The sequence below is a fragment of the Protopterus annectens genome, chromosome 16.part0, assembly GCF_019279795.1.
Source record: "Protopterus annectens isolate FY-2018-M chromosome 16.part0, PAN1.0, whole genome shotgun sequence".
NCBI classification, from domain to species: Eukaryota; Metazoa; Chordata; order Ceratodontiformes; family Protopteridae; genus Protopterus; species Protopterus annectens.
In genome coordinates this window covers 813711512-813724348 of record NC_056750.1, presented here as the reverse complement: position 1 = coordinate 813724348, position 12837 = coordinate 813711512, and the positions used below count along the sequence as shown (strand labels likewise).

Sequence of the window (12837 nt, the reverse complement as noted above, 5' to 3'; positions counted from 1 at the left end):
TCTCATACTAGGTGACTTCAAGTACCCCCCATCAACATGGAAAACTACTCATCCAGAAATACACTGGCCCAACTCTTCCTGGAATTCATCAGTTCCAATGCCCTGGACTAGCTGATTCTTACCCCCACTAGAGGTAGCAACATCCTTGACCTGGTTATTACTAACATGGGCAACCGTTGCTCTAAACCAATAGTCAATTCCTCCCTGGTTAGATTCGACAACAAACTAATCACCATGGAAATCCACATCTCACCCACACCACCCGCAAAGGTAACCACCATGAAAAGCTTCTCCAAAGCTAATTTTGGGCTCCTAAAAACAGAGGTGGCTAAATTCATGGCACCCATGTCAATGGAAAATAGATGCATGACTGCCGAATCATACACCAATGCACTGTACAAACATGTACATAAATGCATTGAACTAGCCATACCCAACAGAACCAAGACGCTCTCCTCCAAAAAAAAAGGAAGTCAATCTGGTGGTCCCTTGCCATTAATAAACTCTACAACAGAAGGAAGAAACTATTGCAGAAAAAGGTGAAGTCCCAAGACTGAAAAAACTCCCTTATTAGCCTCAACAAAAAGTTGAGATCCCTCATCAAAACCTCTAAAGCCAGCTATGAAGGCAGAATTGTGGCAGACACTAAAAACAACCACAAAGCCTTCTATAGTTATATCAGGAATCTCCACTGGAATACCCAGGTTTGCACTGAGTTACTGCACAACGGTACCTCCTATACTGAGCCAACAGTTACTGCCAACATTCAAAAACAACCAGTAGAGCACAAAAAATAAAAAAATAAATGAGCATAGACACCACTCAAATAATTTAATCGAACCTCTAGCGCCTCAGCAATAGCCTCCCAAGGAGATATTGCCAACATACTGGCTGACAGATTCAATGCCAGCTTTACCCCCCCCCCCCAAAGAACCAATCACAATACCGGAGGAATGCCAGGAACCCAACATTACTGCAGCACAGGTCCAAGGCCAAGAATACAGCTTCCATGGGACCCAACAATATCACTGGATGTGTTCTACATGAACTACAAAGTGAACTGGTACCACATCTGTGTGCCCTGTTCAGTTACAGCCTCACCTCAGGCATTGTCCCTACTGAATGGCGCACTGCTGCAGTCATCCCTCTCCATAAAGGGGGAGTGACTACAGACCCTAGGAATTATCGTCCCATTAGCCTGACAAGTCTGATATGTAAGGCTATAGAGCACATCATCATCGGCCTAGTTAACAAGGATATAGGGAATCTCCAAAATATGGATCCCACACAATTTGGTTTTGTGAAAGGAAGATCATGCCTGCTCAAACTGGTTGACTTCTTTGAGTCAGTCACCAGAGCTGTGGATAAGAGCAAGGCAGTTCATACAGCCTACCTTGATCTGGCCAAGGCCTTTGATACCATTCCCCACTCAGGAATTATTGATAAACTCACCAAATTAGGCATCAATCCCTATTTCACTAGGTTGGCTGGAAATTGGCTCACAAGTAGAACCCACAGTGTGAAAGCGGACTCCAAGTCAGATTGCCGACCAGTCATGAGTGGAGTCCCACAGGGATCAGTCCTGGGTCCTCCCCTGTTTGGCATCTACTTCTCAGAAGTCCAGGCCAACACAGAGGAACTCTGGCTGACCAAGTTCGCAGATGAATGCAAGCTGGGAACTATTAACTCCCCAAGTAATGTAGACATCGTACAGAAAGGCCTCACTGAGACCAATGACTGGTGTTGAAACCATGACCTTAAGCTTAATGCCAAAATATGTGTCGTCATCCCCTTTGGGAAAACTCCATTCCCACTAATTACCACATCAGTGGGAGCCCACTGAACATTGAAGGCAGTATAAGAGATCTGGGGACACAGGTTGACAGCAATCTCTCCTTCGACCACCACATTTCCACTGTGGTTAGAAAGTCCTTATATGTGGCACATCTCATTACCAAGGGTTTTGCATCTAGGAAGAAAGAGGTCATCATCTCTCTCTACTCTTGCCTCATTAGGCCAATCATTGAATATAATGCCCCATTTGGCATGTACCTCACTTGACACATGCAACAACTGGAAAGGCCACAAAAGTACCTCACGAAGAAGATCTTATGCCTTAAACACATGTCCTGCATGGACAGACTCAAAAAACTCCAGCTATTCTCTGTCTCATATCGTCTATTAAGAGGCAATCTCTGCTTGACTTATAAAGCCATGTCTGACCCAGCTCTGTTAGAAATGCTACATCTAAAGAAATCCCAATCCCTCCACACCACATGCTGCAGAGACCTCAACCTCATTACCACAATCAACAGAACATACTGGAGGGACAGGTTCATAACACAGAGACTGCCCATGCTCTGGAATAGACTTCCCATACATGTCAAGCAGAGCACCTCACTGGCCGTCTTCAAGAGAAATCTTGATGAGTGGATGGGAAATAGAAAGTTAGCCCCGGGGATCACTCCAGTAGGTCTACTTGATAGAGGCACTGGGAACTAACGTCAGGCTGCACGATGCTAGGGCACTTCTATGGGCTAGGCTTGTAAAGGCTCCAGGGCCGTTAGCCTAGTACACACCTATGAAAAAAGATAGTATGTAATGTGAGGTATGAAAAATAAAGAAAAAGAGTTAATAAGAAATCAAAAACAGATAATGGAAACAATAGTTCATTATGTGGAAGAAATATTTAAAGAAAAAAAGAAAAATTGTAATAAAATGTGGAAAGTAAAAAGTTTTTCAGATCAAGTAAATAAAGAAATTGAGAAAGAGATTACTATGTGTGAATTAGATAAAGTTCTTAGACAAGTTAATATAGATTAGGTAGTAGGTCCAGATGGAATAGGATGTAAAATGTATAAAAATGGAATGGAATGGCAGAAAAGCATACTTGTTATATGTTTTTAATGAATGGTTAAATGAAGGTTTTTATTATAAGGTAATGTGTAGTGGAACATTAAAATTTATTTAGCTAAAAGGCAAAAAAGAAGATATAAAGAACTGGACCAATAGTATTAAATAATACAGATTAAACATTTTTTAATGAAAGTAATTCAAAAAAGACTGGAAAATGTAATTGAAAATATAATGGGAGAAAATGTATATGGTATGAAAGGAAAGGGACGTCAAGCAGTGTTAAAGATAGTAAGAGAAATTGTGGATGATATCTTAAATAGAAGAAATAATACAAAACTTATGGTAGATGATATTAATGAAACATTTGATTCAACAGAGCATAAGATGTTATGGTAACTAATATAGGCACACAATTGTAGTGACAAAGTTAAAAAGTTTGTATGACAGCATATAGTAATAATAAGATAAGAATTTTGATTCATGGCTGGTTAAGTAAGGAAATACAGATAAGCAATTGGATAAGACAAGGTTGTCTTATGAGTTGTATATTATTTGCTTTAGTTATGAATATGATAGTAACATGAATAGTAAAATGTAGAATGCAAGCAATTGGATAAGACAAGGTTGTCTTATGAGTTGTATATTTGCTTTAGTTATGAATATGATAGTAACATGAATAGTAAAATGTAGAATGCAAACTATGTAACACAAACAGGTGTGTATATTCCAGTTTTAATGACATATGCAGATGAAATTATAATTAAAAATAATGTATGAATGAAAAAATATATATTTTTTGATAGAGTGTTCAAAAGAAGTACGTATGACATTAAATAAGGATAAAAGTAATGGTTTAGGAATAATATAAAATAGGGGGAATACAGTTTACAGTGAAAGAAATTTCAGTATTGGCAATAACTTTTGTAAATAAAACAGTAAGTGTCATACAATGGGAAAATCTGATAAAGGAACTGAAGGAAATTTGTTGTTAAGTACATATAGATTATCCTATAGGGAAAAATCCAATTTGATAAATTCAGTATTAATGGGAAAATAGTGTACTTATCAGGTGAGTACACGATTCCAAGAATGTATGAAAAAGGAATGTTAGATGTCATATTCACATCTATATGGGGATCTAAATTATATCCTGTTAAGAGAGGAGTATTATGTACGAGCATAGATGAAGTGGGATTGGAATTATTAAATCCAGTAGTATTTGCAGCCTTATTAAATTTGTATAAATTGTTGAGATGGATAAGTGAAGAAAATTAAAAATTAGTAGTAAGACTGTTTAAGTATAAATATGAAAATGTTTAGGAAACAGTAAGAGAGAAAAAGACTGTGCATTAATAAAGAAATAGAAAATTATGAAGAAAGAAAGAAATGTGGAAGATAAAAATTAATCAGGTAGAAGAAGATCGAAAAACATGGTATACAAACTTAATGGTACAATATTATCATGTTAATCCATGGAAATATTTACCAGAAGAAAAGATAATGGCTGTAAAAGAGTGGTGTAGTAATAAAACAGAATGTCAGCATTTTTTATCGTGTTTGGGAATTAAGAAGTTACCTAGAAAAGTTAAGAATGTGTTTGTGCTGTGGTGAAGAAGAAGCTACAGAACATGTTTTTCTAAAATGTAAAATATTGCAGAAATTGTGGGAAACATACGTGAAGAAAATGTTTTGTAGAATTAAAAAAACAGCAGTGACATAAAAATGAATAAATACTGATATTATAAGAATAGAAACAGAATATAAGATAAGAATGGACAAAAAGTTATTTTATGTAATATGGGTAATTGGGAATGAGAGATTAAATGAAATTATGTTCAATGGAAAATGTATATTATCACTGATATTAAAGAAAATCAGGTCATGGAAGAAAGAGTGGGGGTCCAGTTCAAAGAACAATGTATTAAGGTGAAAAATAGAATGTATAAGGAAGAAATTAAGTAAATGTCTGATTAAAGTTTTGGAAATTTGTAAACATGTATAGAAATGAGCAAAAATGTAAATAATGTGTAAATAAAGAACCCCTACTCTTTATGATAGGAGCTGTGGGATCTTTTACATTCACCTGAACTATCACCAACTCAAGCAGATTGGATCACAGTTTAATGTTTCATCAGAAGGACTCACATTGTGGAGGGCAGCACCCCCATATGCTGCATGGCAGTATCAGAAAATGACCTACTTGTTGTGGGAATAGAACCCACATCATTCTGCACCAAAGGCAAATGTGCTAACTGTTGCATCACTGATACTGATATATTTGTGTACATGTAAAAAAAAAATATATATATATATATATATATATATATATATATATATCTACTTCAGTAGATTGAATTTTTACAAGTTCGAACCACACATGGCCGAGGCCATATGTTCAAACTCGTAAAAGTTCGAACACTGAAGTAAAAACATATAAAACAAAAAAACACAAAACTAAACATCTGTAGAAGGGGGGCTATGCCCCCCTGCACCCCCACATTCCCCTTACTGTTCAAGTTGTTCCTTTAATGGTATCTGGATCACATTAGTTTCTGAACAACTAAAAGTGTCCAGCTTTCTATGATATAATATAGCACTTTATCCTATTTAATCAAACCCTTATTTTCTCAGCATTCATAAGTATTGCTTAATGCTGGTTTCCATGCAGCCGTAAGTCTGTTACAGTTTTTGACTACTCAGTGTCTTTTCGATGGTTGTGATACCACCAATGATTGGGTCTGTGTTAAATTATCGAACAGAACGAATGTCCAACGGCTGGATTATCGAAAGTGCTGTTCATTGAGTTCTGGTTTGTGGGATTGGGGTGCAGTGAAGATTGGGAATTTTGCCCTGTCTTCACTGTAGTGCGATCTTGGAGTTAGTATATATAATTAGCGGGAGGTGTGGGGGGCGAAAACCAAGTGATGTGAACGGCACTTTCAATATTTCGGCCATTCGACGTTCATTCTGTTCAGTAATTTAATATAGACCCCAGTGATTATTTCTTTTAAAAATACTATCTTCCATCTGTTTTATGTCTCCAGACAGTATGTCTTGTTTTTTCTTCTACATCTCTGTTTTAAATATGGAACTAACTCTGTAGATTGGCTTAAAGTATTTAAAGGTATCCTTTATGTGACTCTGGTCCTTTTTTCCCCTCAAGATTGTATGTAGTAAGGACTTTTAATCTGTATCTGGAATTCTCCCTCTTTTTACCTCTTCCACAGAGACTTAAAATGAGGGAGAACGTTTTCCTAATGTAACATCATGAGTCAGGTCAAGGATGAAGATATAGGATGTTAACTGTTTGAATGTCTACATGTGTAAGGGGATATTCCTTATATGACCATCATCATTTGTTTATTACTTATCTTATGCTTGCTTACCAGGGGAATTTTGACAAAAGTAATCATGCTTCCAGAGTCTAGGAGAGCTTGGACTTCTCTCCCTTCCAAAAACATAGTGCACTTTACTAGCTTGCTTGCAACACATTGATGTAATACTGACTCAATTATTCTAGCTGTAGTCTTATCACATTCAGTATGAAAAGTTTCATTTGTAGTATGCATATTAGTTTTCACATTTGTACTACTAGCAGAACAGAATATTGCTATGTGATTCCTCCCTCCTCACTTGAAACAAGCTAACCCATTACTTGCTACTTTTTGTTTCACTGAAGATTGCAACTTTAGACTTACAAGCAGAAAATCTAATTTTGAACAATGTGACATTATTTATTAAGCATTCTGCTAAAGTCAAGAGTTATTGAGATCACTTTGCAATACCCACTTTTCATACTGCTTGTTAATGCTCTTGTAAATCTGTCCAGTGATAGAGTTTTGAACATTTTTCATTTTAATGTCACCATCAGATTCTAAGATATATTTTAAGTAATGACATTTTTTTCCAATAAACATCTTTAGTAAATGATCATGTATGACATAGACAAGCTTACATTTACATAAATAAAAAAACAAACAACATTGACACCACTTTAGTTGCAAACATAATACATCACAGACACCACTGAAATAACTGTAGTTGCAAACATTATACATCACATGTGAAGTTGTTAAATCTCGCCGTTTATTCTCACTGATGGGTTCGGAGCCGACCCTCAGCTCCGATATGGCCAGTAGCAAAGCTCAAGGTTTGCCAGTAGCTCGAGACCAAGCCCCTTATCCCATGATGCACTGTTGGAATTACCTCAGATCTAGTTTGCAGTGGCACAGATCTCGGTGTTCCAGATAGCTCGGACCAATTTTATTGGATATATTTGTCTATTTGCAAGTTTTAAAAAACTTTTTCTTGACTTTCTTGTTAGGATACTTTATATATATATAATGTATAGATTTAGATTTAGATAAATGCCCTGTGTTGGCTTTGTTTTTTCTATAGAAGTGTTTCTAGTTAGCAGTTGGCCTAGTAGTTGGCCTTGTATTTAACTAAATTCTTAGACAGTGGTTATTTAGATAGTTTCTTGAGTGTGTTTTTTTCCATTGTTTAAATTTGTCTAAATTTAAAAAGAGATGTCTGATAGGTTCATAGGTTTATACTAGGCTATCTGCCCTAAGGCATTTATAAGCCTAGCCCAAAGTTTTGTGGCTTACGCCACCCCTTATATGAAAAAATACTGTGCCCATTAGTTTGTTGTGCCTCTGTCCAGCAGTGACACAGAGATGATTCCCAGGGTAAACCTACGATCTCCCATCCACAGGTCAAGATTTCTCTTGAACAGAGCCAGCGAGGTGCTCTGCCTCACATGGACCGGGATTTTATTCCACAGCATAGGGAGTCTCTGAGTGATAAATCTATCCCTCAGCACGTCCTATTTATATCCGTGCTAAGGTTTAAGTCGCTTGCTCTAGTGGTTTTGGTGGATTTGGATTTTTTGAAGTGGAGCATGTCCATTAATTCCAGGTTGGACATGGCCTTGTATGTCAGGCACATGTCACCTCTGAGCAGATGGTATGCGACTGAATAGAGCTGGAGTTTCTTCAATCTGGCAGCATATGACAGATTTTGGAGTCCCTTTATCCTTTTGGTGAGGAACTTTTGGGGTCTCTCCAATTGCTGCAGATGTCGGGTGAGATACATCCTGAATGGGGCATTGTACTCGATCATTGGTCTGATAAGTGAAGAGTATAGGGGAACAATGACCTCACTAGATCTGGATGTGAATCCCTTCATGATCAGGTGGGCAATGTAGAAGGTCTTTCTAACCACTTTAGCAACGTGAGTGTCAAAAGAAAGGCCACTGTCAACCTGGGTCCCCAGGTCCCTGATAACCTCTTCTGTGCTTAGTGGATTGCCACCTATATGGTAGCTTGGGGTTACCTTGTTTTTCCCGAAGGGTATGACTATACATTTTTTGGCGTTTAACTTCAGGCCATGGCTCTGGCACCAGCTATCTGTTTCCGTGAGTCCCTTCTGAAGGATATCCGTGTCCGATGCACTTTCCACTATGGCGCCCAGTTTGCAGTCGTCTGCAAACTTTGTCAGCCAAAGTCCTCCCATGTTGGCCTGTACTTCTGAGAAGTAGATGCCGAACATTAGGGGGCCAAGGACCGAGCCCTGTGGGACAACACTTGTGACCAGCTTGGAGTCTGACATAGCGCCAGCAACTCTAACCCTCTGGGTTCTGTCCTTAAGCCAGTTTGCAACCCATCTTGTGACATATGGGTTTACATTTAAGCTGTTAAGTTTTTCTACAATACCCGAGTGGGGCATTGTGTCAAAAGCCTTTGCAAGGTCAAGGTAGGCTGTATGGACTGCCTTTCCCTCATCAATGGCCTTGGTGACTGTTTCGAAGAAGTCGACCAAGTTCAAAAGGCATGATCTGCCCTTGACGAAGCCAAACTGGGTCGGGTCCAATGTCTGCAAGTCCCCTATATCTTTGTTTATAAGCTCCATTATGATCCTCTCCATAGCTTTGCAGACTAGACTTGTTAAGCTTATGGGGCAGTAATTACCAGGGTCCGTAGAGGCACCGCCTTTGTGGAGTGGGACCACAGTTGCCGTACGCCACTCCTTGGGTACGTATCCTGTGGTAAGGCTGAGATTAAACAGCTGCCTTATGTGCGGGTTTAATTCCTCATTTAGCTCATGTAGCACACAGCCGGGGACACCATCCGGTCCCATTGATGCTGTGTTTTTAGCTTTAGAGAGAGCAGCTTTCACCTGCGCATTTGAGATGTCTGGGAGGCTACACTCCGCTGGGATAGTTATCTCTCCTTTAGGGGGGGAGAGGGGGGTGATGTTTGCACTGAACCTGTCTGCCAGTATGTTGGCAATGTCTGTGGGTTCAGTGATTTTTGTATCATTTTGGACTAATTCTGAGCATATCTGGGAGTTTCCACCCAGGATGTTCTTCGTCTCACATTGCTGCATTCATAACCTGTGGGTAGTCCGCTGTTCTCGATCGGCCCGAATACCAAAGAGCTGGGCTGGCGTCGGTCATTGTCGCCTAGAGCTGACGTCAGTACGTCGTAGTACATAAGCGCATGACCGACGCCATATCCTCAGTCTTTCTTGCCACGTGGTCCGAAGCAGAAGCAGCGTTTGCAAGTGCCGTTCGGCATTCTGAAATTTTTATTTATCGAGTTTCAGACCGAAGACCAAGTTGGGCTAAGTACCCCGTTGGGGAAATCTTTGTCTTTTCTTGCCTCAGTTATCCGGATGTCAGAAAAAGTTAATAATTGCATTTCTTGTGGGAAACAGATACCTCATAAGGATTTTCATTCTTTCTGTATTCCTTGCTTAGGGCCTGAGCACGACGTGGTCGGGTGTCGCTTTTGTGCTAGATTTAACAAGCGCACCATTAAACGGAGATTAGACTGTGCCAGGCTTGTTTTTGGTAAAAGGTGTAACTATAACATGCCGTCGGATCCTCCGATGCCCGCTACCGCTAAAAAGCGTAAAGATAGATCTTTGAAGTCTAAACCGGATGAGTCATCCGTTGCGGACGCCGGTTCTACGGAGCCTCCGGTGGAATCTGTGGATCCTGCTGAGGGTTCGGCTGAATCCCATGGGGAACCTTTACTTTTACAGGAGTTGGCCTCTCAGGAGTTAGGCCCGGCTGAAGGTGCTTCTCAGGTGTCTGTAGTTCCATCTTTACAGAAGGTTATTAGGCCTTCTACTTCAGTGGCTAAAGCACATGCTAAGGCCAAACCTTGTCCTGTTGGCCCGGGTCATAGTTCTAGCTCTCCAGCCCCTGTTCCTAAAAAGCATATGTTAAAAATGGCTGAGGACTTGATTACTTTGATCAGGGGTTCTATGCCCCCCCCAGAGAAGAGGCCTAGGGTGGAGGCAGATTTAGAGGGGATGGATCATTCCTCAGACTACTCTGATTCCTCAGCTGAAGAAATTCAGGAATTCCCTTCTTATTTAGATTCGGATGCAGAGGATTCCTGTCCTTCTGCTTCTCCTCCAGAGGATTTTTCTTTTTCTGAGACTTTACATTCCATGAGGGAGCATTTCAAGTGGGAAGGTCAGGATTTTTCGGATTCTCGGAAACGGCTCAGGGAATTTTTGTTTCTGCCACAGCATAGGCCCTTGGCTATTCCTCCTGTCTTAGAAGTTGTTCAGGATGTTTTTTCGGAATCTTCCCTTAATCCTGATTCTTTACCTCCTGCCCCTGTTAAGCCAGACAGATATTATAGAGTTCCAGAAGCTCATAAGTATTTGTACAAGAGTCCTAGGGCTGATCCGGAAACTATTTCTCAAGGTCCGAAGGGCATTAGGGCTTCTGTGGTTAAGAATCCAGTTCCTTTGGATAAAGATTCTAGAGCTTTAGATAGATGGGGGAAAAAAGTGTACACCTCCTCTACGTTAGCTATGAGGGCTTTGAATTGCCAATTTCATATGCTGAAGTATCAGAATTTTTTGTTAGGTCAATTGAAATCTAAGGTGGATGCTTTATCTGAGGGTATAGAGTGTAAGGAGCTCCAGGAGTTGGTTCATGCATCAGATCAAGTTGGCAAGCATTCTTTGCAGTGTGGTTTCGATGCTCTTCAGGCTGCATCCAGGGTGGCTGCTACAGGTTCAGTTATTCGTAGACATGCCTGGCTTAAGGATCAAAATTTGTCAGAGCATGTTAAGGCTCGGATTTTGGATGCTCCTCTTCAATCTGAAGTACTTTTTGGCCCTTCTGTGGAATCAGTTTTGAAAAAGATGGAAGATAAGGCTAAGTCTATGCAGACGGTCAAAGATTTTATGCAGGTGCAGCCCCCTAAGTTTAGTAGGAATTGGCCTGCTAGAGGATGGTCTTTTCCTTCTTCGTTTTATCAGTCTAAGGGCAGGTCTAGGCGTGGTAGAGGCAGAGCTCACGCTCAGGGTTCTTTCAGACCTAGGACTTGGAGTTCTCCTGCACAGTCTTCTGGTGAGGGCAGGGGTCAGCCTTTTTGTAAACAGACCCGATGACCTGTATCTTCCGCTGCCAGACCCTTCTCTACTGGCAGCTCCTTTAGGAGGAAAGTTGGGACTTTTCAAACAAAACTGGCATTTGGTCACCCAGGACAAATGGGTGTTGGATATAATAAATCACGGGTACAAGTTTTATTTTCACACTTTTCCTCCTTTCAAAGGCATGCCGGATGTGCCTCCTCAGCAAAGGGTGGAGGCTCAGGAGCAAATTTCTTTACTTTTACAGATGGGGGCAATTCGGGTGGTCCCTCCGTCAGAAGTAGGCCTAGGTTTTTATTCCCGTCTATTCCTAGTGCCAAAGAAAGGAAACACTTGGAGGCCAATTCTGGATTTGTCCATTCTCAATACCTACCTAGACATTCCAAAGTTCAAGATGTTAACATTACAACAACTTCTGCCTATGCTGGGCGAAGATCACTGGATGGTAACCCTGGATCTCAAAGAGGCCTATCTTTACATCCCTATCAGGCCCAGCTGCAGGAGATTCCTGAGATTTCGGGCTGGTACTTCTCATTATCAGTTCTCTGCATTGCCCTTTGGTTTATCTACTGCGCCCAGAGTATTCACAAAAGTTCTGGCTCCTGTAATTGCTTTTTTCAGACAAAGAGGAATACAAATTTATCCTTATCTGGACGATTGCCTGATTCTTGCTCAAAACAAAGACAAGTTGCTACAACACCTCCAGTATGTAATGGCAGTTTTAAGGTGCCTAGGGTATTCTGTGAACGAAATAAAGTCCAGTCTAGTGCCCTCTCAGGACATGTGCTTTCTGGGTGTGAGACTGAATACAGCTTCTCAGATGGCATTTCTGACCCCGGACAAGCAAAGAACTCTTCATCTATACTTCCAGCAGTTATCAGTAATGTCCAGGCTGACTGCAAGGACAGTCCTTCAAGCCTTGGGGTTCATGGCATCTTGCATTCTAGTACTTCCCAATGCCAAACTGCATATGAGGAAGCTACAATGGTATCTCAAAAGTGTGTGGACTCAACACTGCCACGGTTTGGACACTGTCATTCGGATTATACCTTGCATCCAGAAGGAATTCTTATGGTGGGCTCAGGAATGTCACCTAAACAAGGGACTCTCTGTGACCCAACCAGAGGCGAGTCAGATCCTAACGACGGATGCCTCGGACTTGGCTTGGGGAGCACACTTCAATGGGAAATGGATACAAGACATGTGGCCTCCCAAACTACTACATTTGCATATCAACATGAAGGAGATGTTAGCAGTCCAATTTGCTTTGACGGCCTTCAAGGACCTACTTCAGCCGGGACAGGTGTTGATTCAAACAGACAACACAACAGTCATGTGGTACATGAACAAGCAGGGGGGAACCCATTCCTACCCTCTTTGCAGACAGGCAATGATTTTGTGGGAGACTGCTCTGAGTTTGCAAATCAATCTTCAAGCACGGTTTCTGCCAGGAGCACAGAACTCCTTAGCAGATGTATTGAGCAGGCAAATTGTGGATCCCCACGAGTGGAAACTGGATCCTCAGGTATTCAAACAATTGACCGTGGCTTGGGGAACTCCAGACATAGATCTGTTCGC

At 40.8% G+C, this 12837-nt stretch overlaps 1 protein-coding gene across 1 annotated transcript in view; it reads left to right on the top strand.

Moving 5' to 3' along the window:
- CCHR16.PART0H9orf43 (chromosome chr16.part0 C9orf43 homolog) overlaps positions 1-12837 on the top strand; it is a 1158566-nt gene that overhangs the window by 702578 nt on the left and 443151 nt on the right. The gene's annotated exons all lie outside the window — the stretch shown is intronic.